A 27,977-nucleotide genomic window follows, 5' to 3' on the forward strand; every position below is an offset into this window, starting at 1 on the left:
ATTGCCTTATGCTGTATGGAATCAAATGCCTTTTCATAATGATGTTTTATTCATTTGCTTTCTCCATTAGCTGTGATATTAGGTGAAGGTGATCCATAGTTGAGAATCCTGTCCTAAAGCCAGCTTGCTCTTTCGGTTGATTCTCATCAAGTATTCTTTCTAATCTGTTAGTAATGACCCTTGTGAAGAACCTGTAGATGTGGAATAACAAGCTAATTGGTCTATAATTGCTGATTTATCTCGTTTCTTATGCAGCAAAACTGACTGCATTATTCCAATCCTTAGGCATCACACCGCTTCTAATGCATTTTGTGAAGAGTCTTGCCAGTTTTGTGTCACGTCTCTTCCTCCCAATTTTAACAGCTCTACAGTAACTTCATCTTCCCCTGGAGCTTTCTGATTCTTCATTTTCTTCAATGCATGTTCTACATCATCAGGAAGGATATCGGATATGTTGTATGTGTTACTAATTTGCGATCCATCTTCCCCACTGCTGGCATAATTCCCTCGCTCCTTGTATAATTCTCTATAGTAGTCTTCTGCTATTTGAAGTATGCCTTCTCTGCTATTTATAAGCACACCATCGCTATTCAGTATCATTTCTTTCTGTATTGCTTCTCATGGCTGCTGATTTAAATCCTTTTTCTCCTTTTTGTTCTACTTTTCTTGTGTTAAATCTTATGTCCTCTCTGAGCCTCTTTCTAATGGCTTTGCATAACTCAGTATACTCAATTTTGTCCTTGTCAGTGTTTATCTTGCTTTTCATTTGTCGTCTTCAGTTCATCATGACAAGTGTTTCTTGACTAATTTTTTCTTCTTTGGATTTCTTTTTACCTATAGGTTTCTTGGGCTTTATCACTTTCAGAAAATTGTAATATTCCTCGTCGATATCTTGGTCCTGAGCAGTCTGCAGAAGCTCAAACTTGTTTCCTTTCTTTTCTTACATCTATATCAAGTGTGCACCTTACCATTCTGTGATCACTTCCAACATTTCCCTTGTTCAGGATGGTAATGTCATTCATGATATATCTTCTGTTAGCGAGTATGAAGTTGATTTCATTAGTTGTTAATCCATTTGGGCTCTTCCATGTCCACTTTGTGTTCACCTTTTTCTTGAAAAAAAGTGTTCATTACTGACATTCCTCAAGATTCTGCAAATTCCACAAGTCTTTCATTTCTTTCACTAATTCCAAAATTGCCTATAGTTCCCCTTTCTGTGCTGTTTTGTCTCTTTCCAACCTTAGCATTGAAGTCCCCCATAATGATAGTGTAGTGGGTTTTCTGCTCATCTAGAAGACTCAATTTCGATGTACATTTTTTCAACCTCTTCATCATCATGGCTCGATGTTGGTGCATAAATCATAACCTTTAGCTTGTACCTCTTAGAAATCCTGAGTAGTAGTTTTGACACTCTTGGTGATGTACTTTTGAATTCCAAAATGTTGTTGTTTATATCTTTATGTTTAAATAACTTTTGGCATAAATATGAAATACAAGCATTTTTGTAAAAAAAATCCTGTTTGAAGTATATCAGACAATAAATCGTTTTTTATTCAAAAAGTATGTACAAAAAAATTCTTAAAATATATAAAATGGCTCATATGTGTTGACAAGTATTAATGTTCAATTTAATTTTTGCTCTTCATCTTTCAGTTACCTATCCAAATCTTCCAAAACATCCTAAAAATATAGATAAGAGTTGAAACATATTAAAATGGCCTTTTATAAAAAAAAAATGCACAAAATTATTAGCATTATTTAAACCAGAGTGAAAGGGGAGTTCTTCTATTAAAGAGAGAACTCTGTCAGTGCTAGTTCTTAGATGCAATAAAAAAGAAGGGTTGGTAACTGGCTATAAAACCTTGCCAAAACAACACTTACTAATGTAGATAATTTTAAGTAGCATAAACTTGATACAAAATGTCAGCCCAGCCAGTCTACATTCAGTACCCTCTTATCACTGCTCACATAGATGATGCAATGCTTATTTGCAAATTTTAGTGGAATTGACAACTTTTGTCCGGTTGAACAAGACAAATGACACTGGTAATTTCATTGGGTATTAGGAATGACTATATATTCTATTAAACATTTCATATTTTTAAAAAAATATGAACAGTTTTTCGTGTGCTCCATCTTGTCTTATTAGGCATAAGGTTGAGATTAACAGCAATTTGAAAAATGGAATATAATTCTATGAGTAGGCACTCGATAGTTGTTGAAATGAAGTTTTTCTGGAATAAGGATTTCCAAGATGAACCTATCCTAAAGTTGCCTGTGAAACAACAGCTTACTTCCAAGACTATCTTGCATTAGTTGGTCATATAAATGAATTAGTTTTAGACATATGAAAAGGCATCCAGGTTTGCATTATTTCTTAACATATGTTAGTACTAATGACTCCCTACAAGTTTGATTAAAAAAAAAAAAAAAAAAAGTAAATGTAAAAGTTGTGTATGATATGTAGCAGCAAGATATGCTGTAAGTGAGTTGTATGCAGCAATATTAAGAATGGTGTGGATTATCTCCATTTAACAGATAGGTCAAATAGTGAATGACTTATATGTGCCTAAATAAAATTGGATGCTGATTTCATCTTAAGCTAAAATGTCAAAGTTATGGTGTTTTAATCTAGAAATTTTGTTAGAAAAAGGCATTTTTCTCTGCAAGTTACTTCTATTATGACTTGCTGCTTGTATATTGCCTGAAACTGTAATATAGTTGTAACTGGGTGTTTTCAAGCTTCATCTGCAAGCTCAATCCCTACAATAGTCTGGAATCCAGCAGCTTATTTGTTTCATGATGGTAGGTGAAATGAAGAATTATTTTGCAAAGCAGATACTGCCCTTAGAGAACATGTATATATTTAGATCTGTGTGGAGGGATAAGTTGTTAACATGTTCCAATGCCAGCATGATTACATATTTTGCAATACAACCACTGAATTCTACTGGCATGATACTGATGCTCCAATGCAATATCAATTTTTGACATGTATAAATTTCTAAATACTGAGAATGAGGTGCGTGCAACTGCCAGATACTAGTGTCTAGCAAGGCACTTTTACAAAAACCACTGTCATAAGAAGCCAACTCAGGAGGGTGTCTGAAGTTGATGTTATTCACATGTGTTATTTCCCAAGTTTTCTGATCTTGAATTATAGTTGGTTAGATATAACTAGATAAATTTGCATATCTCAAAGTTATCTAGGTTTCTATTATTTCTTATGCATCAGTACTCTCTCCAAGGTGAACAAAAAACTGTAGAGTACTTGTCCAGATACTGTTGTAGGACTGCAATTAAAAATGTGCTGTAAGTTGCATGCAACAATATTGACAATGGGCTGGATTACCTTCTTTTAATGGATCAAATGTGTACGACCAATACATGTATTTTGATAAAACTACTTCATATAAATTTTTGCTGAAGCAGAAATGCCTAAGTTCTAGTTTGTTTAATCTAGAATAGTTTCATTTCTAGCTTTTTTTTTTTTTTTAATGAAAACCCCAAACACGAGCGGTATTAGAACCTATAGTACTTAGTACCTTGCTTGAGTTGGAGGTTGAGAAGACGAAAGAAGATATTTGTTGACATTAGACTTGAACTTCTGTAGACTGTAATTTTCAGGAAATACGTGTGAAGGAAGGCTGTTCCAGAAAACTGCAGTTGAATGAATAAACGAGGAAGATGAAAAGTTGGTTCTATGAGGAGTTTAAAGTTGGACAGTAAATGGATGTTGGCTGGTGGCAGCACGTGTTTGGACTGTTTTGAAAGAGAGAGCGGGAATTATAGAAGCCAATTCAGAAGAACAGTGCCCATGGAAGTATCTGTAGAAAAGGCATGCAGCAGAAACAGTACATCTATGAGACAGTGTGGAGAAACACTGTTAGAGAGGAGTCAATTAACCTAACTGCCCTCTTCTGAATGGAATCTAGAAGCCTGAGAGAGGTTTTGGGGGCACCACTCCAGATGTGGGAACAATATTCCATGGTAGGGCAGATTTGCAATTTGTACAGAGTGAACAGCTGTTTGGAAGAAAAGTAACGCCAAGAACAAAAGAGAAAACCAAGTTTTTTAGATGCAGAGGAAGAAATATTTGTAATGTGCTTGTGCCAAGAGAGATTAGAAGTCAGGGTAATTCCCAAAAGAGATATATCAACTTGCCTAGAAATCGAAGTGTCATCAAAGATGAGCAGAAGAATCCTTTTTGTGAGATATAAGACAAGACTGAGTTTTAGAAGGATTGAAATCAACTAAGTCGTCTTTGCCCCACTGGAGAATTACCTGGAGATCGGGATTTAAGGAATTAGTAGCAGATATTCGAGAAGTTGAAGCTGATTGAGCAAGGGAAAGTGGAATGCAATGTGCTATGATCAACAAAACTATGGATAGGATTCCCAGTCAATGGAAGAAGGTCATTGATATACAAGAGGAAAAGAGTGGGGGAAAGAACTGAACCTTGGGGGACACCAGCATTAGTAGAGAAGTTAGAAGACAGAGAGCCATCTACCATCACCCTCAGTGAGCGATCAGAGAGAAAACTGGATAACCAGTTACAAAAACAGTTGGCAAACCATAAGATTTAAGCTTGTTTAGAAGACCTTTATGCCAAACACTATTGAAAGCTTTTGAAATGTCAAGAGCAACTGCTTGTGTTTCACCAAACTTTTCCATTGAATTTGTCCATATATGGGTAACATAAGCCAGAATATCACCAGTGGATCGATACTGACGGAATCCATACTGGCGATCGTTGATCAGATGGAAGGTTTCTAGGTAGTTTAAGAGTTGGAAGTTAATTCATTTCTCCATTACTTTAGAAAGAGTAGAAGTAATAGCAATGGGACGATAATTGGATGGGAGGGACGTGTCACCCTTTTTAGGAACTGGCTGGATATGAGCAAATTTCCAAGCAGAAGGAAAAACATCCTTTGGAATAAGAAAGTGAAAAAAAAGGCAGCAAAGAACAGGAGTAAGTTCAGGAGCACAGGTTTTGAGAACAAATGGAGAAATACCATCAGGACCTGGAGCTTTCTTAGCATAGAGATCTCTCAAAATCCTTCTGACATCCTTTTGATGGAAGACCACAGGAGGCATTGAATGGAGCATGTTGGGAATGGTGAGAGGTGTTTTACCAAAATCATTAATACATGAGTTGGAAGAAAAATGGGATGCTAGCAGGTTTGCTTTATCCTTGGCTGAAGTGACAACAGAACCATCTGGTTTTGACAGAGGTGGGAGCAGAGATGGGCAAAAGTTGCAGCCAATAGCTTTGGCAAGCGACCAGAATGCTTGGCTACCATTACAGCAAGAAGCAAGTTTTCTACTCTTAGCCTGTTCAAACTCTAGTTTGGACTGGTTAATAACTGCTTTATAATTGTTGCGAGCTTTGGTGTAGGCAGAAAATGACACTGAAGAATTAGAAACAAGCCAATTACGATATGTAACATTCTTCTCTTGAACAGCCTTAGCACAACAAAAGAACAAACACTTACCCGTAATCCAACTCTTAAGGAACTGAGCCCAAATCTTAAAGTTATTGGAACCAATTTGCACTTCCAAGATGCAAATTGCAAACACTCGAATGATGGACAAGCGGATGTGTAATGTCTTCATTAGTAGGCTCTCCCCTGCTACCACAGCTGATGATGTGGAAAACCTTCCTGCTGCATTCAAAATGAAAGGTAGAGTCACCAGGCTATCCACGAAATATCCCACCTACGCCTCCTTTAAGATCGATGTAGCTGATGCAGATTTTGAAGCACTCTTCAATCCTGAAATCTGGCCTGCTGGAGCTCTTGTTATGCCATATCTCGGGCATAAAGGGCAGCGATAAGAAGTAATGGAAAGGACTCCCACCAATGGTACCGATTCATAGCAATCCCAGATCTCGTTACCGCAACCAGAACCACAGACACAGAACACCAATATGCTGATCCCTGTGCTCATCAGTCCTAGATACACCCCGCTGAATCGAGCAGTGCCATGTCAGAGACCACCCGTCCGTATCAAAGTACCTAGAGTACCTGCCTGCACCATCTTTTATCAGAATGTGCGTAGTCTTAGGAACAAGCTTCACACTATGGAGCAAATTCTGCTCCCCGGATATTTTGACCTGCTCGCCATCACCGAAACCTGGCTCGGTGATGATCAAGAATTCCTAGCGGCAGCTGCCACAGCTGATTATGGGGTCATATTCACATCTCGGATTGCACGCAAGGGTGGAGGCATCGCAATATTTTACAAGAAATTCGCTTTCAAGCTATTGGATAATAAATCCAGTAACTCCCCTAACTATGAAGCAATCCTCGTTACGTTAGGATACAACTTCGTGACGTTTGACATGTGTGGTGTACATACCCCCAACGCCTTCCCAGCAAATCATCCTTGAAGTTTCCAACTGGATAATCAATCAGCTGCATCCCACAGCTTCTCACTTAGTTTGTGGTGATTTCAATTTACCTCCTCAGCTATCTAATCTGAAAAAAGATCTTCTGGCACACTTGAGATGTGCTGATCTACAACTTATTAATGAAGCTCCAACCAGGGGAAATAACCTCTTAGATCTAGTTCTAGCCTCTATCCCTTGCACCCTTGATTACTTTACAGAAACGTCATTTGATTCTGATCATGTCCCAATACATGTGACTGCATATCTGCCAGCCCCCAAATTAGAAGCCAGAAAGACAACAAAAGAGGTTGACATCACTAGTCCTAACTTACTTGATGTAGATAAGTGCATCAGAGCCGCCTCTCTCATTCCGTGGGTGAACTTAGAGACTTGTGACCCAGAGCTAACTGTGAACATTCTCACAAACTGGATCAACACGGTTTCCAAATATGCAGCCTCTAAAAAAAAATCACAATCAGTCCATATACAAGACTTTGGTGGAATTCAGAACTCAAAATGAGTTTCCCGCTGAAGCAACAGCTCCATCGCACAGGGAAACAGTCGCAAAATGTCAATGATCGCATCGTTTATTCAAGGGCTCGGGCTCAATTTAATAGCCTGAAATCTGAGGCAATCAAATTATACGTTAACCGAGATCTGGCTAAAGGAAAAATTCCATACAAGAAAGTGAACCTTCATTTTCCTTTGCAACTTGATCCTGAATCGTGGCTTGATTTCGTCACAAGATTTAATCGTAATCCTATGCCAAACTCAGATCTGGCTCTACTAACAGAGCCAACCCAGCAAGAAGTGTTGAACACCATTCAGATCACAAAACAACAGCTGATCGTTGACATCAATTCTCTACCTGCCTCGTCAACCACTGGTGATGATGGAGTTCCCCAATTCATGCTGAAATGCCTAAGTCCATACATTATTCAGCCACTTTTAATTATCTTCAACCAGTTACTCTCGAACCAGATTTTCCCACAGCAATGGAAAAACTATCTCATCAAACCTTTAGCCAAAGTTCAGTCGCCATAGAAACCTAAACACTTCCAACCCATCTCCAACTCCTCCAGCCTGCTGAAGCTCCTGGAGTAGACCTTACTCCCCATTCTCACAAACCAGATCTTGCCCAGTAAACCAGCCCAAATTCACTACTCCCTTCCAAACAGATCAACGATCACCAATCTGCTAGCCACCACGAATACTATCTTGTCAGCATTCGAGAAAAGGCATGAACTAGCTGTTACTTACTTAGACATTGAGGCTGCATTTGATGCCGTCCAAGTAAACCAACCACTCACTCTCCTGGAATGCCACTTCCAGGTCACAGGGAACATATTATGCTTTCTCTCCTCTCTTCTGAATAACAGAGTTATAAAGCTTCATACAGCAGATCGCACCCTTACTAGATCCGTCACAGCAGGAGTCCCACAAGGAGGGGTCCTTTCCGGCCTTCTGTTCTCATCTATTATCTTCCCACTGGTTGCACATTCTCGACGTCTACTGAGCTATGCAGATGATATCAAGATACTCACTCCCATCATCCCTGGTCAAGGCCTCGATCTGGTAAAAACAGAAATTAACAACACTCTCGCTGCAGTCACATCTTACCTCTGCCAGTTTGGGCTCAAGATCAATCCTGCTAAGTCCGAATTCATGGTGTATTCATTGAAGCAAACTCCTTCTTCTCTCCAGCCTTCGGTCGGCAACACCCTCATACCAATTGTGTCCAGCCATCGTGATCTGGGCGTTGTATTCGACTCCAAATTTCGATTCAACGCCCACATAGACATGCTCCTCACACGTGCTTCAAGACGCCGGTGGATAGCAAAACAGCATCTCCTTCATATCTGAGATAAAAAGACAACCGTGAGGTACATAAAAACAATTATCTTTCCACCTTTACTCTATGCTGCTGAAATTTGGGCGTCAGCGGCACCATCAATAAAGAAACCACCCTTTGCCACAGAATTCTGGCTCCTAAAGTGGGCCAACAGGAAGCACAACCTTCCAGCTCTGATTCATACCACGCAGCTTGCCAACTCTCTTGGGATTCCACGGCTTCTCACCTTAGTCGACGACCAACGCCTCCTAGCAACAGTCAAGATGATAACAGGCATAATCGCAACACCTTCATTCTGGGATACCTGTGGCTGGAGGATCCCCCCTGCTGCCCTTAGGGCCAATCCTGAGCTCTACTCGTATTCAGCACGACTCCATCTCTCGGACAGGTTCCTCCCTCAGCAGATGCTCAAGCAAACCCAGGCACTTGACGACGACCCGAACAAATTCGCTGTTGACCGAACTTACTGGAAAAAAATTATGACCAGCAGGACTAATGAGCAATGACTGATGTGTACCTTGCATCTGTTCCTGTCTGATTGAGCTGGTGCTCTTATCTCGATGTTAAGTCAGCTCAATCAAACTTTTGTAAAATTACTTTTTTTTGTAAATAATTGTTCGAGTTTCCCGGTAGTTTCGGGAGGCTGTAAAAGTGTAAACCCCTGGCTTTTTGGCCGTGAAGGGCATTAAAGATTATCTCTCTCTCTCTCTCACATTTATTGGAAAACCAAGGTTTAAACAGAGGAAGAGATTTTAAAGTGGAGTGTGGAATAAAGGATTCCATTCCTACAAGAATAATTTCACTGACATGATCTGAGCAAACGTTGACATCAGAAGTTTTGGAACAGTAATCCGACCAAGGAAAAGAAGAAAATAAATCTCGCAGGTCATCCCATTTTGCATTCTGGTAATGCCAAACAATACAAGGTTGGGAATAGCCATGAGATAAAGGCTCCATTGGAGAAGAGACAATCATCAAGTTGTGATCTGAGGCACCTAAAGGACCACTCACTTCGACTATGTACTTAGAAGGGTTATTTGTGAGAAAAAGGTCAAGCATGATGGCTGTATGGTTGGGATTGTCCGGTATTCTTGTAGGTAAATGAACAATCTGTGCAAGGTCATTAGAAATTGCAAAAGCCTCAGCATCTCGACCAGCTGGTTCGGTGTGACTAAAAAACGGAAGCCAGCTGGAGTTGTGAACATTAAAATCACCAAGGAATAATACCTCACTATTAGGAAATTTGGACTGAAGAAAGTCAAGTTGCAAAGAGAGGAAGTGAAAGAGCCCCAAGTGATTAGTGGAGTTCGGAGAATGGTAAAGACAACAGATGAATCTGACACAATGAGGTAGAGATTTTATGCCAGAGAAGATCGAAAAGAGGAGATTCCAAATTACCAAGTCCCTGACAGGGAATATCGGAACAGACATATGCACAGGTACCACCTTTGAGGTGAAAGGAATCATACAGTGAATAGTTTGGGCAACTAAGATGAGCAGTAGTTGAATCAACCGATAACTGAGATTCTGTCAGGTTTGTTTGTTTGTTATTTGGTTTTTAGGAGCATTAGCAACTAAGGCCATATTGCTCCGGGATATACGGTGGTCACTCCCTGACCTTTCCGCATCCTCCGTATTTGGTGGTGACGGGCTCGAACCCCGGTCTAATCAAGAAGCGTGTGCTACACACTACTGCTCCTTCCCACCTGGCTACGGAGGCGCCGATTCTGTCAGGAAAAGTACACGGAGTTTGGCAGACTGCAAGTGGAAATCGTTGAGATTAGAATTGAGACCACATATATTTGTGAAATGAACTAGGAAATGTTTGGGAGGTTTAGATCTTTTCGCAGATAAGCTTACTCTATTAGTTTGACAATTCATGGTGTATTCAATAGTAAGAAAAAGTGGGAGGGACATGTTGTATGAAGTAATGAAATTTTTGGATATGGCATACACATGGTAAGAATATACCCAGAGCCTTGACATAACGTGGCCTCGACAATGCCCCCACATATACACTACTCGGACTCCCTCCAGTCACTGTCTGGCAGAGTAGAGGTAGCAAGATTATACACTAGCTGATCCGGAAGCCTCCTAAAGAGTTACCAATAGGTTCGGTCTGGTGTACTAACTAGCAGCCGGCCTGCGAACACTGTTTTAGAGCTGTACCCTCGAAATGTAAGGAAGATTGGATCTTTCCATGATGTTCATCATAACCTCAAAAGTCATCACTCATACTGCATGATGGAAGAGATGGAGAAGGGTTGACCAGAACTTAGCTCTGGAGACTAAACATGGGTTCCACCACTTCAAGCCTCCAATAAGCAAATTTGTGGTATTGCACTAGTTGATCAGAGTCATCCACCACCTAGTAAACTGGAGATCTTGACCTAATCGTACTTAAATTTATCTAATCAAATTGCAGTGATATGTGGGGACAAGGAAGAGAGTATCTAGTCAAACATATATAGCTGTTATCACAAAAAAATAGTTTATTTGATCTTCTGGTATTTTCTATGATGGCATAACACAAAACTGCAAGTAAGCGGTTATGTGGCAAGTAGCAATTTATGTTCCTCAGTCAACTACCTGCTTGGGATTTTTTTTTTTTTTTTTTTTTTTTTGTCATAGACAGTGACTAGTTAAGCAGTTCACAAAATAACTATTTTATTCAGAAGCTAATTTACATTAACTAACCTTCAAATTATTACTTTTATAACACTAATTTTTTTACAAATAAGTTTAATATTTAAAATAAAGAAAATCTCCATACCTTGCATATATCAGCAACATGAGGAAGGGTAATAGTGCTAGCACCACAATCTAAAGCTTTTTTTCTGGAGGCAACAGCAAGTCTTTTTAATATTAAAAGATATTCAAGATACAGCTACAAATAAAACAGAAAAATTTAACAAGTATCAGATATTTAGCAGGTATCAAAATATTTCAAGTATAATTAAAAACAAAATATTTTGCACATTTTAGAATTAAGTTATTACAGGTACATATTGCAGTATTTTATTTCCATAAAATTATGCTTATTGAGTCAATTTTTTATTTTTGTATAAACTCTCTAAGCAGTTAACAAATGGTAAAGTGGGGAGTATCAAGTAAGGCATAGCACAGGAAACATCTCCTTTTCACCCACACTTAATTTCCAACTTTTGTCAAAATATATTACACATAATAAATTGCCTTTTATCTGTCTCAACTTAATGTTCTGAAGTGAACATTAAGTGACAGATTTGCAAAGAACAAAATGGATCATGCCAACATAAATTATTAATATTAAACAGAGTAGCAGTATACAAGGAAATGAAATTGAGGGTCACATATTCAAAAACAGAATTCATCTTGCTGAATAAAATTTGTGATTTGTGTTGAATGGGTCTGGGTCAGGATTAGTGCCTTTTGGGTAAATTCCTTTTAAGATTAAACTCCTTTTTCTTTTTAACCTTAGATGAACTTTACAATCAATTAAAATGAGTCAAAACCATACGCATCTGATATGCCAGCTTTTCCAAGATGTTATATAGGTACTGTATTACCTTACTGCTCTAAAGTCTACTCCTCAAATAAAGTTCCCTTACAAGGAAGCTCATTTTAATACTTCATTTTGCTATATACAGTGGATTCCGGTTATTTGGGCCACCGGTTAATCGGGACAGCTGTTTATTTGGGACAAATCTTAAAAATCAGAACCCAATCGAGAAAATAGCCAGGGTTTGCTTCGCTTAATTGGGGCAGGAGACTGCAGCACTGGAGATTACCCTACGATTGTCTCCGACGGTACCACGTGGTTCGTTCGAAATTCTGGAGGTCACAACCATAAAAAAATAAAAATCTGCAGTCACCTGTTTATTGGGCTTTTAGTGCAATCTATCATAAACGGACAGTAAACTCAATCTTACTGAATTTGCGATAATACCGACAGCTGGAATTCTGTGGGTTATTATGGTGAAATGTGTTTACACTTCTATGAAATCTTCAATCATATAAAAAAATTAATTTTCATATCTTCTCTTCATTCCTATTTTTAAAGCTTTGTAACTCGTTACTCTGTTCTCACTTGCAGGTATCGTGTTACTTGCAATTTGTGTGTGCCGTGTTCTTTGTTATTGATTGCTTATCTTTTTACTGTTTTAAATTTTAACTCCCACCCACAAATGTCAGCGAACAGAAATGTCAACTAGTTAGTATGTCCATATTACAGTACGTATTAATTATCCTGATTATCACTTATATTCTTCCGGATTTTCACGTATCATTTAATTTTTTAATTGGTAAGGTAATAAAGGGTTTGGTTTGGTTTGGTTTTTAATGGCGCATTGGCAGCTAAGGCCATAATGCGCCAAGACAAATTTAAAATCTTATTAAACATTTTGGTAGCAAAGGCTACCACGTCAAACAATTAATTATTATGTTTAAAAAGGTATAAAAGTAAAAGCATAAATCTTAGATCTTTGTGTAATAAAGGGTAAATTTGTGCTTAATATATCTTTACTTTTATAGCCTGTGGATAATATTCCTCCTATTTTCTATAATTTTTATCGCCGTTTAATAGAATTAAAATTCAATTCACAAACGTGATCACAAATTTTTTTGACCGGCACTTACTACACATCATATAGCAAATGGTACTTTACCATGATGAGTTCGACGTAACATGATTTGATTGTTTTTTTTTTTTTTTTTTTATGTAAACCCCAAACACGAAAGGTATCAAAATCTATAGTACTTAGTACCGTGCATGGGTTGAAGGAGAAGTATGGGGGGGAGGGGGATGCCGGAAACTTTGCTATAGAGACTAAACATGGGTTTCACCAGTTCAAGCCTCCAATAAGCAAAGTGGTGGTATTTCACCGGTTGATGAAAGTCATCTAACAGTGAACCAATTGTAAAGGGGGGAGGCTCCATTGTATTTTTAACTATTTACGTGAAACTTCGGATAATTGGGACAGTCGCTTAATCGGGCCAAAATGCACTAGTCCCGATGTGTCCAAATAACTGGAATGGACTGTATTTATAACTGATTATGGCAAGTTCTCTTTTTAAATTATACAAGTGTTTTAACAAGCTGAGCCTTGATCCTTTTATCAATTTAATAGCCTTAATATACACAAATCTCTCTTCTTAAATTAGATTATGCATATTTATCAAACTTTCATTTAAATAGTTTATTTTTATTTATAAACTAAATTTTTCTCTTACTTTTATGTTTTGTACCTATTTCTTTCTCCCTAATTTATTTATTAATTCATTTGTTTATGTTATGATGTACTTGAAATGATTTGTATGTTGCAGGAATACAACCCTCTTAGTTATCTGAAGTTGGCCTTCACGCATTATATTTGGGTTTCCTATTATGTATGAACTAAAAGAGCATTAATCTAAGAAATACAAATACACTACATTATCACTAATTTTGGAAATAATTACACATTTCCATCTTCAGAGTGACTGGTGCATATTCAGAGTTATACACTGTTACAATAATGACATCACAATTCCACCCGAGAAACATGCATAAGCATTACACAGAATGTTAGGAAATCAACAAAGTAGGTAAAAAAGGTTTTTAGAGTCATGCCACTGCTAGAAGACTGTCACACAAGATTTCAGATGGACCTATTGTTGGTATCCAAGATTTCAGATGGACCTGTGATGCAAAACTAAACAAATTACAATAATTTCAGTTCAATAATTTCATTATTAAAGTAAAGTAAACTGAAATTAAAATTATATTTCAAAAATAAAAAAGTTAGTAAAAGTAAAAACATAGTTCCATATATTTAGATATTTACATACTTAGAGTCAGCAAATTAAATAATATATAGTTTATAATTATCTAAATTTAATTTAAATTAGATTAAAATAAAAATATAAGTAATTAATATTTATTTTTTACCAGCAAGAGCTAGTATATGGGAGTCTTAAATGCTAATAGAACTGATTCAATCCCAAACAGGAGCTAAGTGGGCTAAATTTTGACAAATTCCAGTTGTTGGGGACAATGAAATCTTCTGCCTTGCAACCTTCACAATTGGGACTATTACTATTCATGGATATGTCCCAATGTGCAAAGCCAAAAACACTGCATCATAAAATACTGGAGCTGACCACTCGGCTATGAAACAATGTAAGCAGGAATCCGGTGTCCTTATCACAGAGGAATGTCTAATCCTCCTTTACCAAGCAATATGATCATGTATATCAACATTTCTTACATTTCGAGGGTGCAGATATAAAACTTTTTTTTTTTTTTTTTGCATCCCATCTGCTAGATATTTTACCAGGCTGAACCTAATGGTCTCTTTAGTTGGTATCCAGATTCCACAACAGCTAATGTACAGTCTTGCTACCTCTACACTGTCTACATTCTGTGAATGGAGGAAAACAAGGGAATTCATTCTGATATTCCTTGTATGCAGAAAGAGGTTGGGGGCTCTACCCAGGACACTAATATTATGCATATTCTTGCTGTTAGTATGCAGTACCCAAATTCATAAATTCATATACGCTCTCCCCCAACTTTTATCTCATTTACATCAACACAACATAAATAATTATACTAATGCAACAAAGTTATCTGCAAAAAACATCAAAACTCTTAACCTTATTAATTCATATCAAAAAATATAAGGGGTCTCTCTTTCAATGTCAATGATGTCCACATATCCATCTTCAATTTTCAAAGCCCCACTTACTTTTTTTGGCAGATTCTCAGTTAGTTATTGTCTATCCTGTTCATCTCATTAGTCCTAATAATTCATTCTATGCTTCCTTCTGCTTTAAAGGCTGGACATGTGCATAATGTCTACTGCCTCTATCATTCTTGGAACTTTCTAATTTTCATTCTTTGAAACTAAACTTTCTCCAATCTAACATTTCTAACAGTGAAGTAATTTTACTTCGTAATTTCAATGTTCATAATTTTGGCTGGCTTCAATTTTATAGTTGCCCATACCCAGCTAGTCAATATACTGAGGATTTTACAATTACTAATGACAATGGAGTCGCTGGTTAAAGATGCATTGCAGGATCATCTAAACAAGACTGCAGCAATAATTCAGACAGCATGGGTTTGTTAAGGGAAAGCCTTGTCTCACAAATTTGATTGGATATTGTGATATGGTTACAAATGAACTGGATGCAAAAAATTTTGATATCATATACTCGGATTTCAGGAAAGCTTTTGACACTGTTGCACATGGAAGACTACTGTACAAATTGAAGCAGAATGGTATTAAGGGTAAGTTGCTACAATGGATAAAAGGATGGTTGAGTGGGAGAAGACAGAGGGTGGCAATCAATGGGTGTTGCTCTTCATGGACTAATATTATTAGTGGAGTCCCACAGGGTTCGGTTTGGGTCCACTGTTGTTTTGTATATTTACTATTGATATTGATGAAGGTATATCAGGCTTAGCGTCGAAGTTTTCAGATGATACAAAGGTTGGCAGGGTTGTTAATGACAGTAATGGCAGTGTGCTACTGCAACAGGATCTAGAAAATTTGGGAAGATGGGCTGAGAAGTGGCAACTAAAGTTTAACCTTGACAAATGCAAAGTACTGCATATGGGTAGAAGTAACCCCAGAGGAATGTACCAACTGTGGGGTGGTACACTTAGGGTGGTAGAAAATGAAAAAGACCTGGGAATAATTGTGCAGTCAGATATGAAGTTTTCTAAACAATGCAGACAGGCTGCAAGAGCAGGTCATGGGATTTTGTCAATGATATACAGGAATTTTTCTAGCAGGGAAAAGGTGATTGTCCCTCTGTATAAGGTAATGGTCAGGCCATGGCTTGAGTACTGAATACAGGGCTGAAGGCCTCATTTTTATGAAGGATGACGATTTGCTTGAGCATGTAGAGAGAAGGGAAATGAGATTGGTGAGGGGAATGAAAGGATCCTCTTACCAAGTTCTGCAAATTGCAGCGGCTGGAGCCTAGGCACCTATGAGGTGATCTGATTGAGGTATATAAGGCCTTGAATAGGTTGAGCACACTGAATTCTGATGGGATTCTTCCACTTGTTCAGATTACAAACCTAAGGGGGCATAAATTCAAATTGAGGAAAGACAGCTGTAGAATAGATGTGCAGAAATTTGCCTTTAGCCAGCAGGTGGTTAATTGCTGGAACAAACTTCCATCTGTCATTGTGGGAGCTGATAGGTTAAATAAATTTAAGGAGGAAATGGACAAACATTTAGAGGGAATGGTTGTGTATTGAATTTTTTTTTTTTTGGGTGATGCTACGTAAGCTCATATGCTTGCTTTCTTGCATAACATGCCACGATTACTACTACATTAAACACCTTTGTTCATTCATCTACTAAGAATGTCTCATAATCCTAAACACAACACAATCTTTTCTCTCACTGATAGCTCAGATTACAACTTGGTGATGGCCTGTACTCCGACGAATCCTTTGCCCTGACCATTTTCAGCCTCATGTCCTTTGACATTACATGAGTACAAAATGGAATGTGTGTTTTCCCATTCCTCTTTTTCTTTTAAACCTTCCAATCCTAATGTTGCTCAGATCGTATCAGTGAAATTATTCTTGTAGGGATAAAAATCCCTTATTCCTTAATCCCATTCTAAAATCTCATCCTTTATCGAAACCTTGGTTTTCCAATATATGTGCTAAGGCTGCTCAAGATAAGATTAAAACACATTGTAATTGAATTGATTTCTATCCAAATCACCAGTTGCTTTTTTTTTTTTTTGTCTACACTAAAGCTCATATCAGCTGTAAAGAAGTTAAATGTTTTGGGCAGTCTAAGGAGAGGAAACTGGCTTCATGTCCAAATCATAGTAGAGCCTTTTGGTTTCTGGCCAAGGCCAGAAAGTTCACAACTTCTGTCCCTCCATACTTATAGCTGTATTACAACCTGATGGTTCTGTTGCATTCTCACCTTAGCCAGTGAGCAATGCATTTTGGAATAAGCTCTCAAATTCCTCTGGTTGCCTCTTGAACATGATAGAGCAGCAAGTTCGAGAGGCAACCACAGTAAGTAATATTCTTGATCTGATTATTAACAGTGATTATTCATGCATTAAGAATCTGCAGATAAAGGAACCACTAGGTAGCAGTGATCACAGTTCACTCATGTGAGATTTACTTAAAGATGTAACTACCATCAGGGGTAAAGAGAAGGGTTTTTACTTTCGTAAAGGTGACTAGTGGTCTCAGATAGTTAAATTCTATACAATGGAACCAACTGATGATGTTACCAAGAGCAAGTTCAAAATTGGAAGCATTCAAGGAATTAATCATGGAAGCTACTAGGCATTTCATATCAACTAAGAAATACTGTTCAAGGTTTAGGCTTAAGTGGATATCACAGGAACTGAGACTCGTGACAGAGAAAAAAAATGCATGGAATGCATTTAAATTATTAAATCATAGAGAAGCCTGTGGTAGATATAAGCTAGTCTGTAATCAAGTCACCAAGGATATTAGGCAAGCGAAGGCAGATTACAAGAAATATTTGGCAAAGGATGCAAAGAAAAACTTTACTTATGTAAACTCAGAAGGAAGGGTATGAATCAGATTGGTCAATTTAACATTGATGGTTTGACTGCTGATGATCTGCACAGATAGCTGACAAACTGAATGAGCATTTTGCATCTATATTCACACGAGGAATTCTCTAGGAAAGCAGAGGTCAGAAGTTTATCAAACTCTAACAGGGAGCTAAATGGTTTTATAATAACTGAGAGGAAAGGGAAAAAGAATTTGTTGAAGTGAAACATAAGAAAGGCACCTGGGGTGGATGGGATCTATCCAATTATATTAAGGTAGGCAGCAAAAGAAGTAAGCAAACCCTTGGCCATAATCATGAGTGCATCCTTGGATTCAGGGAAGGTCCCCATGGACTTAAGAAGTGCAAATGTATCCCCAGTTCACAAAGGCAGGATCAAAGGATGACACTAGTAATTACAGACCTGTGAAATGTCTGTTCTGGGGAAAATAATGGAGTCACTGGTTAAGAAGCATCTAGACAAGACTGCAGTTATAGTTCAGACACAGCATGTTTGTTAAGGCAAAATCTTGTCTGGCCAATTTGATTGGATACTACAGTGTGGTCACAGGATGGATGCAAAAAATAATTTTGATATCATATACTTGGATTTCAGGAAAAGTTTTGATACCGTTGCACATAAAAGATGGCTGTACGTATTGGAGCAGTGTCATTAAGGCAAAATTGCTGCTGTGGATAAAGGGACAGTTCAATGGGAGAAGAGAGAGAAAGTGGTAATCAATGGACACTGCTCTTCATGAATTAATGCTATTAGTGAAATCCCCCAGGGTTTGGGGGTACTCCACAACAAAGTTTTTTGGGCTCATTGTTGTTTTCTATATTTATCAGTGATATTGATGAAAAACAATCAAGTTTTTTGGGTTATTTGTTCAACAATGAACTACCCAAAAACCAAGGTTTTTGGGTAGTTCATTGTTGTTTTCTATATTAGTGATATTGATGAAGGTATATCAGGCTTAATGTCCAAGTTTACAGATGATACAAAAGTTGGCAAGATTGTTAATGACAGTAAGCTGCTGCAACAGGATGTAGAAAAGTTAGGCAGATGGGCTTGAGAAATGGCAACTGAAGTTTAAGATTGAAAAATGTTCAACTTCAGGCACCTGCAAGGTGATCTGATTAAGTTATATAAGGCCTTGAATGGTTTGAGCAAGCTCAATGCTGATGGGATTCTCCTCTTGCTCAGATTCCATACTTGATGGGATATAAATTCAAAATGAGGAAAGACAGTTGTAGAACAGATGTGTGGAAATTTGCCTTTAGCCAACAGGTGGTTGATTGCTGGAACAAGCTTCCATCTGTCATTGTGTAAGTTAACAGCCTTAAATAAATTCAAGGCCGAAGTAGACAAACTTTTGGAGTGAATGGATGGGTGAAACGGGAAGGGTGTTTTTTTTTTTTCTTTGGTGATGCTATATAAGCTTGCTTTCTTGCATCATGTGCTTCTACTAATGCTAAATGCAAAGTGCTGCATATGGATAGCACCAGCAATTCCCAACGTGGGCAGTAGTGTCCTCCCTGGGAGCATTACAGCCTTTCAGGGAGCATATGGGTTCATTAGAGGGCACTGACATTTGGCAGTCTGATGCAACAGTTGAAGCATTAAAGTTTTTAATTTCATTTAATACTGCGATATCTACTTTCATCATAAAGTTGAAGTTGTTTAAACATAACATTGGCAGAAGAGTTTTTTGCCGTTTCCTACCATGAGCAGCATAAAAACATCCCATTTAGACTGAGTTGGATGAATATTGCTTACATCTGCAGTCACTGAAAAGTGACTCTGAGAACAGCTTTAAAGATTTGATTGATTTGGAAATATCTGTCTGGATAACAAATCCATTCATTTGCAAAGCAGAAGACCAAGAACTTAGTTTGCAAGAAATTTTTGAGCTTCAACATCATGATGAAGAATTGAAGCAAACTGTCAACAGCAGAGGACATCAAGTCACGTGGCTAAAACTTCATGCGAAATTTCCTGCTCTATGGAGAAAAGAAAAACTTCTTTATATTACCTTTCCATCTTATCTCGTTGAACAAGAATTTAGTGCAGTGAATCACCTACTAGTGAAGAATCGAAACCATTTGGATATTACTATCCAAGTATACTCCAGATATCATGAAGTTAGCCAAAACTCAAGCTCAAGGATCACAATAGTATTTCATAATAAATCTCATTTTATTTACTTTTCTATAACTATGTATGTATATTTAATAACTCATACCAAGGCCTCCATAGCCGAGTGGGCAGGAGCGGGAGTGCAGTAGCACACGCTCTTTGAGTAGACCGGGGTTCAAGCCCCTGACTGCTGAATACGGTCAATCTGCCAACCCGCACTGGACCAGCGTGGCAGATTATGGTCCATTTCCCTCAGCATGAATTGTTGAGGAGGCTTCCATCCTGCAGTGGGTTGATAATGGCTGCACTTTACTTTTTTTACTTACCAATGATGTGTAATCTAAGTTGAAGTCTAATGTCAACAAATATCTTCTTTCATCTTCTCAACTATGCATGGTACTAAGTACTATAGGTCCTAATACATCTCATGTTTGGGGGTTTCATTAAAAAAAAAAAAAAAAAAACAATCAGTAATAATCATTGAAAATACCTTTTATGCATTACTCACATTTTAAGGGAAGAATAGGCATATACTGAATCTGAGGGGGAGATGTTGAGCAGAAAAATATTTTGTAAGAGGGTCATAAAAGGTTGGGTAACGCTGGGTAGCACTAACCCCAGAGTAACATACCAACTGTGTGGTATTACATTCAGGGTAGTGGAGGATGAAAAAAGATCTGGGAGTAAGGCTAAAAGATCTTGCAGTCAGATCTTTTAGATATGAAATTCTATGAGCAGTTCAGACTGTCTGCCAGGACAGTTTATGGGATTCTGTCAATGATATATAGGAATTTTTCTAGCAGAGATAAGGGGCTGATTATCCCCTTGTATAATGCAATGGTCAGGCCACACTTTGAATACTGCATACAGGTCTGGAGGCCTCATTTTAGTAAGGATGTAGAGCTGCTAGAACGAGTACAGAGAAGGACAATGAAATTAGTGAGGGGAACAAAGGTGGTGTGCTCTTACCAAGAAAGCTTCAGTTCTGTAAATTGCAGTGCCTGGAGACTAGGCACCTGCGAGACAATATGACTGAGGTGTTTAAGGCTTTGAATGGAATGAGCAAACTCAATACTGATGGGATTCTTCCTCTTGCTCAGATTACACATTGAGGGGGCATAAATTCAAACTGAGGAAAGATAGTTGCAGAATATATGTGCAGAAATTTTCCTTTAGTCAGAGGGTGGTTGAAGCTGGAACAAACTTTCATCTGTTACTGTGGAAGTTGACAGCTTAAATAAATTCAAAGAACTTGACAAACTTTTGGAGGGAACGGATAGGTGTAATAGGAAGTTATTGTTTTTTTTTTTGGCTGATACTGTATAAGCTTGCTTTCTTGCATCATATGCCACTACTAATGCTAATAAACTTCAACCTAATGTTGTGGAATTGGGTAGTCTAAAAAAATTAAAGAAAGAATGAATGAATGAATTAGTAGAAGGAATAGATAAATGAAGTGGATAAAACTTTTTTTTTCTTTTTGCTTCCTTGCATAATTTTGTCAATACTAATATAAAATTAGTGAGGCATTTTAATTTTTTTATTTAGAAGGCTAATACCACAAGCTCTGCTTTCCTCTGCTGGTGGTGCCTTACTAACACTACTTTTCAGGCATCACTAGGAGTAGGAAGATCTAGTACTAGTCCTGCAGAAAATATTCTCATTGGGTCACCTTCCCCCCCTCCAGATCTACCCCCTTTTTTGAAAACCCTGGGCAGTTATAATTACAATTGCTCTTTCATTAAATATATGGTATTTAAATCTTAAAACCATTTGCTCTGGAGTTTAACAAAATCATTTAATTCTTCAAATATATCCAATTTCTTTGGACAGTGCATGATGACTGACATACTTGACAAACATCTGTCACTTGCATATTCACATTGTGTGAATGGTTTATTTCCAGAATACCAGCACTAATAACTCTCTGTCAGTTTCCTACTGAAAGTCAGTAACCACCACAAATCAAAAGAAGACTAATAGCTCATGGTTTAGTAAGCACTAAAAATGGCAAGTACAGTACAGATAATAAAAATCAGGACCCAATATGAAAAAAGTCATGATGCTCATGAAGGTAGTTAATGCTTACATATATTGAGTATGACAAGCTGGAATGGCATTCCAGAATCATTTCCAAGCCATGGATCCTCCGTGACAGTAATTTGAGTTTGAGTCCCATCACAGACTGGAAAAATTTCTAAAGGCATCTACAAATGGCATTAGCAGAGGCATTTGATGCAAGAAGCAAGCTTATGCAGCATCAGCCAAAAAAAAAACAAAAAAAAAAAAAAACCACTTCCACTTCACCCCTCTGTTCGTTCGAAATACCTGTTCAGCTGAGCCTTAAACTTATTTAGGCTATCAACTTCCACGACAAGGGATGGAAATCTGTTCCACCAACCAACCACCCGCTGGCTAAAGGCAAATTTCCACACATCTATCCTACATTCTTTCCTCAATTTGAATTTATGCCCCCTCAGGTGATTATTCTGAGCAAGAGGAAGAATCCCATCAGCATTGAGCATGCTCAAACCATTCAAGGCTTTATACACCTCTATCAGATCACCTCGCTGGTGCCTAGTCTCCAGACACTATAATTTGCAAAACTTAAGCCTTTCTTCGTAAGAGTACCCCTTTGTTCCATTCACTAATCTTGTTGCCCTTCTCTGTACTCGTTCCAGCAGCTCTACTCTAGGTGTAGCCTGACCATTGCCTTATACAAGGGAATAATCACCTCCTTATCCCTGTTAGAAAAATTCCTATATATCATTGACAATACACCATGAGCTACTCTTGCAGCCCATCTGCACTGCTCAGAGAAATTCATATCCGCCTGCACAACCACCCCAGGTCCCTTTCATTCTCTACCACTGTCAGTGTAGTACTACAGAGTGGATACGTTGCTCTGGGGTTGCTGTTTCCCATATATAGTACTTTACATTTGTCAATGTTAAACTTCATTTGCCACCTCTCAGCCCATCTGCTCAACCTTTCCAGATCTTGTTGCAGCAGCATAGTGTCAGTAGTGTCCTTGACAACCCTGACAACCTTCGTATCATCTGCAAACTTGGACATTAAGCTTGATATACCATCATCAATATCATTTATAAATACAGAAAACAATAATGGACCCAACACTGAACCCTGAGGGACTCCACTAATAACATTAGTCCACGATGAGCAGTGTCCATTAATTACCACTCTCTGTCTTCTGCCACTCAACCATCCCTTTATCCGTAGCAACAATTTGCCACCAATGCCACACTGCTCCAATTTGTGCAGCAGCCTTTCATGTGCAACAGTATCAAAAGCTTTCTAAGATTCAAGTATATAATATCAAAGTTATTCCCTGCATCCAGTTCTTTTGTGACTGCATCATAGTATCCAATCAAATTAGTCAGGCAAGACTTCCCCTTAACAAAACCATGCTGTGTCCGAGCTATAACTGAAGTCTTGTCTAGATGATCCTGCAGTGCTTCTTTAACCAGTGCCTCCATTAATTTTCCGGGAACAGAAGTTAAACTCACAGGTCTATAATTACTTGTGTCAGCCTTTGATCCTCCCTTGTGAATTGGGGACACATTTGCACATCTCCAGTCTGTGGGTACCTCCCCTGAGTCCAAGGAAGCTCTCATAATTAGGCTAAGGGTTTGCTTACTTCCTTTACTGCCTCCTTTAATATAATTGGATAGATCCCATCCACCCCAGGTGCCTTTCATGTGTTTATCTTCAACAATTTTTCCTCCACTTTACTCTCAGTTATTACAAGATTCTCTAGCTTACTGCCAGAGTTGACTACACCTCTGGCATTCCCCTCGCTGAATAACTGCTCATGTGTGAATGTCGATGCAAAATATTTATTTAGTTTGTTAGCTACCTGAGCAGGATCACCAACAGTTGACCCATCAATATCAAGTGGACCAATCTGATTCATCCCCTTCCTTCTAGAGTTCACATAAGTAAAGAACTCTTTGCTGTTTTTCTTTGCATCCCTTGCCAAAGATTTCTCGTAATCTGCCTTCGCCTGCCTAACCTCCTTTGTAACTTGGTTACAGATCAACTTGTATCTATCATAGGCTTCTGTGTCACGTGTTAATTTGTATGTATCCCATGCATTTTTCTTCTCTGCCATATGTCTCATTAGTTCAGCTGACATCCATTTAGGCCTAAACCTTGAACAATATTTCTTAGTTGGTATGTAAAGCCTAGTAGCTTCCAAGATAAGTTCTTTGAATGCTTCCCATTTTGAATTTGCTGTTAGTAACATCATCAGTTGGTCCCACTGTATAGAATTTAAATACTGTCTCAGTCCATCGTAGTCGCCTTTACGAAAGCAATAACTCTTCCCTTTACTCCTAATGGTAGTTACCTCTTTGAGTAAATCCCACTTCAGCACACTGTGATCACTGCCACCTAGTGGTTCATTTATCTGCAGATTCTTAATGCATGACGAATCACTACTGATAATCAAATCAAGAGTATTACTCCCTCTAGTTGCCTCCCGAACATGCTGATGTAGAAAACAATCATCCAATAAATCCACAAAAGCCTTGCTAGTGTGTGAGTGACCAGCCCCCAAATTCCAGTCAATATCTGGGAAATTAAAATTCCCCATTATAAGACTCTCTGATTTACTGGTCCACTATTTCCCTGTACAGTTTCTTCTTATACTGATCAGAGTCATTAGGCCTATAGCACACTCCTACTCATTTTTCCTTTCCCAGCGCTTATGTCACACCAGACTGACTCGACACTGCACTGTCCAACGATGTCGACTGGCTTCACTTCCTTGGATTTTGTGTTTCTAAACTAATAGCATAACCCCTCCTCCCTTCCTATCCTGTCTGTAGATGTACTCCCCAAATTGCAGTTCTGCATTCCTTATATCTGTGTGACACCACGTCTCTGAAATCCCAACAATATCTGCCTTTGATGTTTTGAGCAATACCTCAAATTCATCTAATTTATTTACTAAACTCCTAGCATTGGTGTACACGCAAGTATACATGCACCTGTTTCTATTCTTAGCTACCCTAACACAACCCATGTGTTTACTTGTACCCCAATGACTCCCAGCAGTCTCTGAAATATCCTGCATCTTGTTTTTCAGGCTTCTGCTCATTCCAATAGAAGCAGTGCAAGAATCTCTTTCACCTCTGCCAGTGGCTACTGTTAATCTATTAGTCACAAACTAACAGTTTTCCGACCCACTTAACACTGCCTCGATAGCATCACCTAAAATTCTTGCACCCTTTCTATTTAAGTGTATCCCATCCCTGTAGAAGCAGTCTCTCCTGTTAACAAGTACATTCAGGCTGAAAAAAATTCTACCCCTTGAGTCTTGCACAATCTTTCCAGGGCCGAATTGATCGACAAGGCTCTCATCATATACTCCCTCCTATTGTGTCTGGGCAAAATTGCAGACACTTTCAAATTCAACCCTAATTCATGGCTTTTTTTCAACAGGCACCTGTACTTGTTAAGTAATTCTGCTGGTCACCTACTCCTGATATCATTAGTGCCAATGTGTACAACTATATCACTTTTTGTGCCCTTAAAAGATGATATCCACATTAACTGTAGTGAGTCAACTGTGGGTGAAGAGAGTAGGGTTCCCTCCCAGGAGTTATTCCAATTTTTTTAAGCTCACACAATGTGCAAATCAGACTAATCATAGATGTGTTGATAAAATACACGATGGCACAATATGATCAAAGCTGCTGCTGTGCCTAAAATCCAACAACCAACCAACTGAGCCCAGGTAAGAATGCTTACCAAATACACTAGTGTTGAAAGCAAAGTGATTATTCTCTTACCACTTACCAAAATGCATAAATATTTGAATATTTGTCAAATACACCAATTGTCTGATGCTGCTCATAGCATAGAACATATGCTACAATGCTAAACAAAACTATAATGGCAGCAAGTGACAGTAAATTGAAACTGTTAGAGCCTAAAGGCATAACATTACTGCCAAACTAACTCAATCAACATGAGATATCAAGAGGGCCATTTAACTGCCATTTTACTCCAATTCCCTTTTTCTGGAACTGATGATAACAGTCCAGGTGCCCTCCCTCTCCCAACAACTCTGAATTATTAAGCTTACTTGTGGATATCACAACTGAATTTACACCAAGGTGCAGAGGTTGAAGGACCATAGAACAATGCAGTTACTTCAGAAGTCCTGTTTTACACCCCAACCTAAATCCAGCATTGGTGAATAGTGAAAAGGAAGGTGCAATAATTAATCTTCAGATTATGAGGCGCAATCCCATGGATCTTTGTAACAAGTGATAGGCAGGTCTAGCTCTGCCCATCAGTTACTTATGTAGACTGCTGATCATGATTTTGTGTTAGAGAATGCTGTTACAGCCAGCAGGAATATCATGTAGAAGCCATTAAAGCTGGCCTGTTTTTAGTAGCCTAACAATTCCAATACTTCCCCCTCCCTTACAGTTTTCATATTTGATTATTCAAAAAAGTTGTTAGTTTATGCCACTAATTTAGGATGGATTAAAGCAAAGAATGCTGTCCATATTCAGTGGGTTAACTTTCAGTTTATGGTGCTTACCCATGGATCTGTTCAACAAGGAGTGATCAGCACATAGCTCTGCCCACTACTTCTTGCTGATTGGTAGTTGTACTACTGCAAATAATTAAAGGCTTTTTATCTCTCATTTGCTCTGCAATACATTTAATTGGCTATAATTTCCTGGTTTTTTTATGTTGTTGTTATTTGGTTTTTAGGAGCATTAGCAACTAAGGCCATATTGCTCCGGGGATATGCGGTGGTCATTCCCTGACCTTTCCGCATCCTCTGTATTTGGTGGTCACTGGCTCGAACCCCGGTCTAATCAAGAAGCGTGTGCTACGCTCTGCTGCTCCTGCCCACCTAGCTACGGAGGCGCAGTTTTTTTTTTATGTGAGAATGTGTTTTATATTAACCAAACTACTAAGGGTTAGGTTGGTTTGGATGACTTCGGAAGGTATTAGGCAAGAAAAAAACCATACTAATCGTATAACATAACCTTTCTTTTTTACTATGGTATACTAAAGATTAACCTGATTAATAAACAAAGGAATAAACATGCTGAATCTTTTTTTTTTTTTTTTTTTGTCTTTAATCCCTCCCAAAAATCATACAAACTAACCTTTTTTACTGCAGTATACTGAGATTAACCCAATTAATAAGTGAAAAAAGGAATAAACATAATATGAAGTCATTTGCAAAACAGCATTCACTCTAACAGAAAATCGTGGTGATTAGCATGCAATCATTGCAAAGCAATGGGTAACCACCCATTGGGAACTACACAATACTGCCCTTGTCATACAGATCCATGGGTAAGCACCATAAAACCTAAGTTACCCCTTTAGTGTACGGTATTGTCTACGGCCAGTTTTTTTTTTTTTTTTTTTTTGCTGGAATACATCCTGAATTGGTGGTGTTAACTAACAACTTTTTTTGACTAAACGAAATTGGAATCTATTAAAAAAACACTTCTGTAACCAGAAGCGTAGCTGGGAAAAAGAGGGGGGGGGGGCAGTTCTCCGGGAGCCGTGTTTCAGGGGCGCAAACTGAAGGAATTATTTATCACATTTACATTACATTATCACACTCGGAGAGGCCAGGAACACATGTTGGCCCAACGCGTCGACGACCACCGCTACGCCACTGTCTGTAACCTTCCCCACACAGCCCTTCACGCATTCAAGGTAGAGTGGAAAATTACTCATAGGCTAGATCCTCCGATCACGGCGGACTAGACCTACCATCATTTGTAATCACAAAGATCCATGTAATTGCCCTTCATAATCTAAATATTAACCGATGCAGTCTTACGCCAGCCAAGGCGTTACACTTAAAGTCCCGAATACGCAAAACTGCTATTCCTTAAATATCACTCTAACAGAAAAATATTCAGAAGTCCTCAAAACCAGGCATAAACACACCATAAGCTTCAACCTCTTACTGATTCTGTTCGTCTTCCTACAACTGTAAAATTTTCTTATTGTCCTAATATGCGTTGAGGGTGCAGTCACTCTCATAATGAAATA

General features: G+C 38.3%; 1 long non-coding RNA gene across 1 annotated transcript; it reads right to left on the reverse strand.

Moving 5' to 3' along the window:
- Window positions 1-1,530: 1,530 nt before the first annotated feature.
- Window positions 1,531-27,975, reverse strand: LOC150077174 (uncharacterized). The gene is made up of 3 exons (XR_016547705.1): window positions 27,873-27,975; window positions 11,017-11,130; window positions 1,531-1,680 (listed from the first exon to the last, which is right to left on the reverse strand). It is a non-coding gene; the product is annotated as an uncharacterized LOC150077174 (long non-coding RNA).
- Between the last annotated feature and the right edge of the window lie 2 nt (window positions 27,976-27,977).

The sequence above is a fragment of the Mastigoproctus giganteus genome, chromosome 12, assembly GCF_048544385.1.
Source record: "Mastigoproctus giganteus isolate SK-2022 chromosome 12, ASM4854438v1, whole genome shotgun sequence".
In the NCBI taxonomy this organism is placed as follows: domain Eukaryota; kingdom Metazoa; phylum Arthropoda; class Arachnida; order Uropygi; family Thelyphonidae; genus Mastigoproctus; species Mastigoproctus giganteus.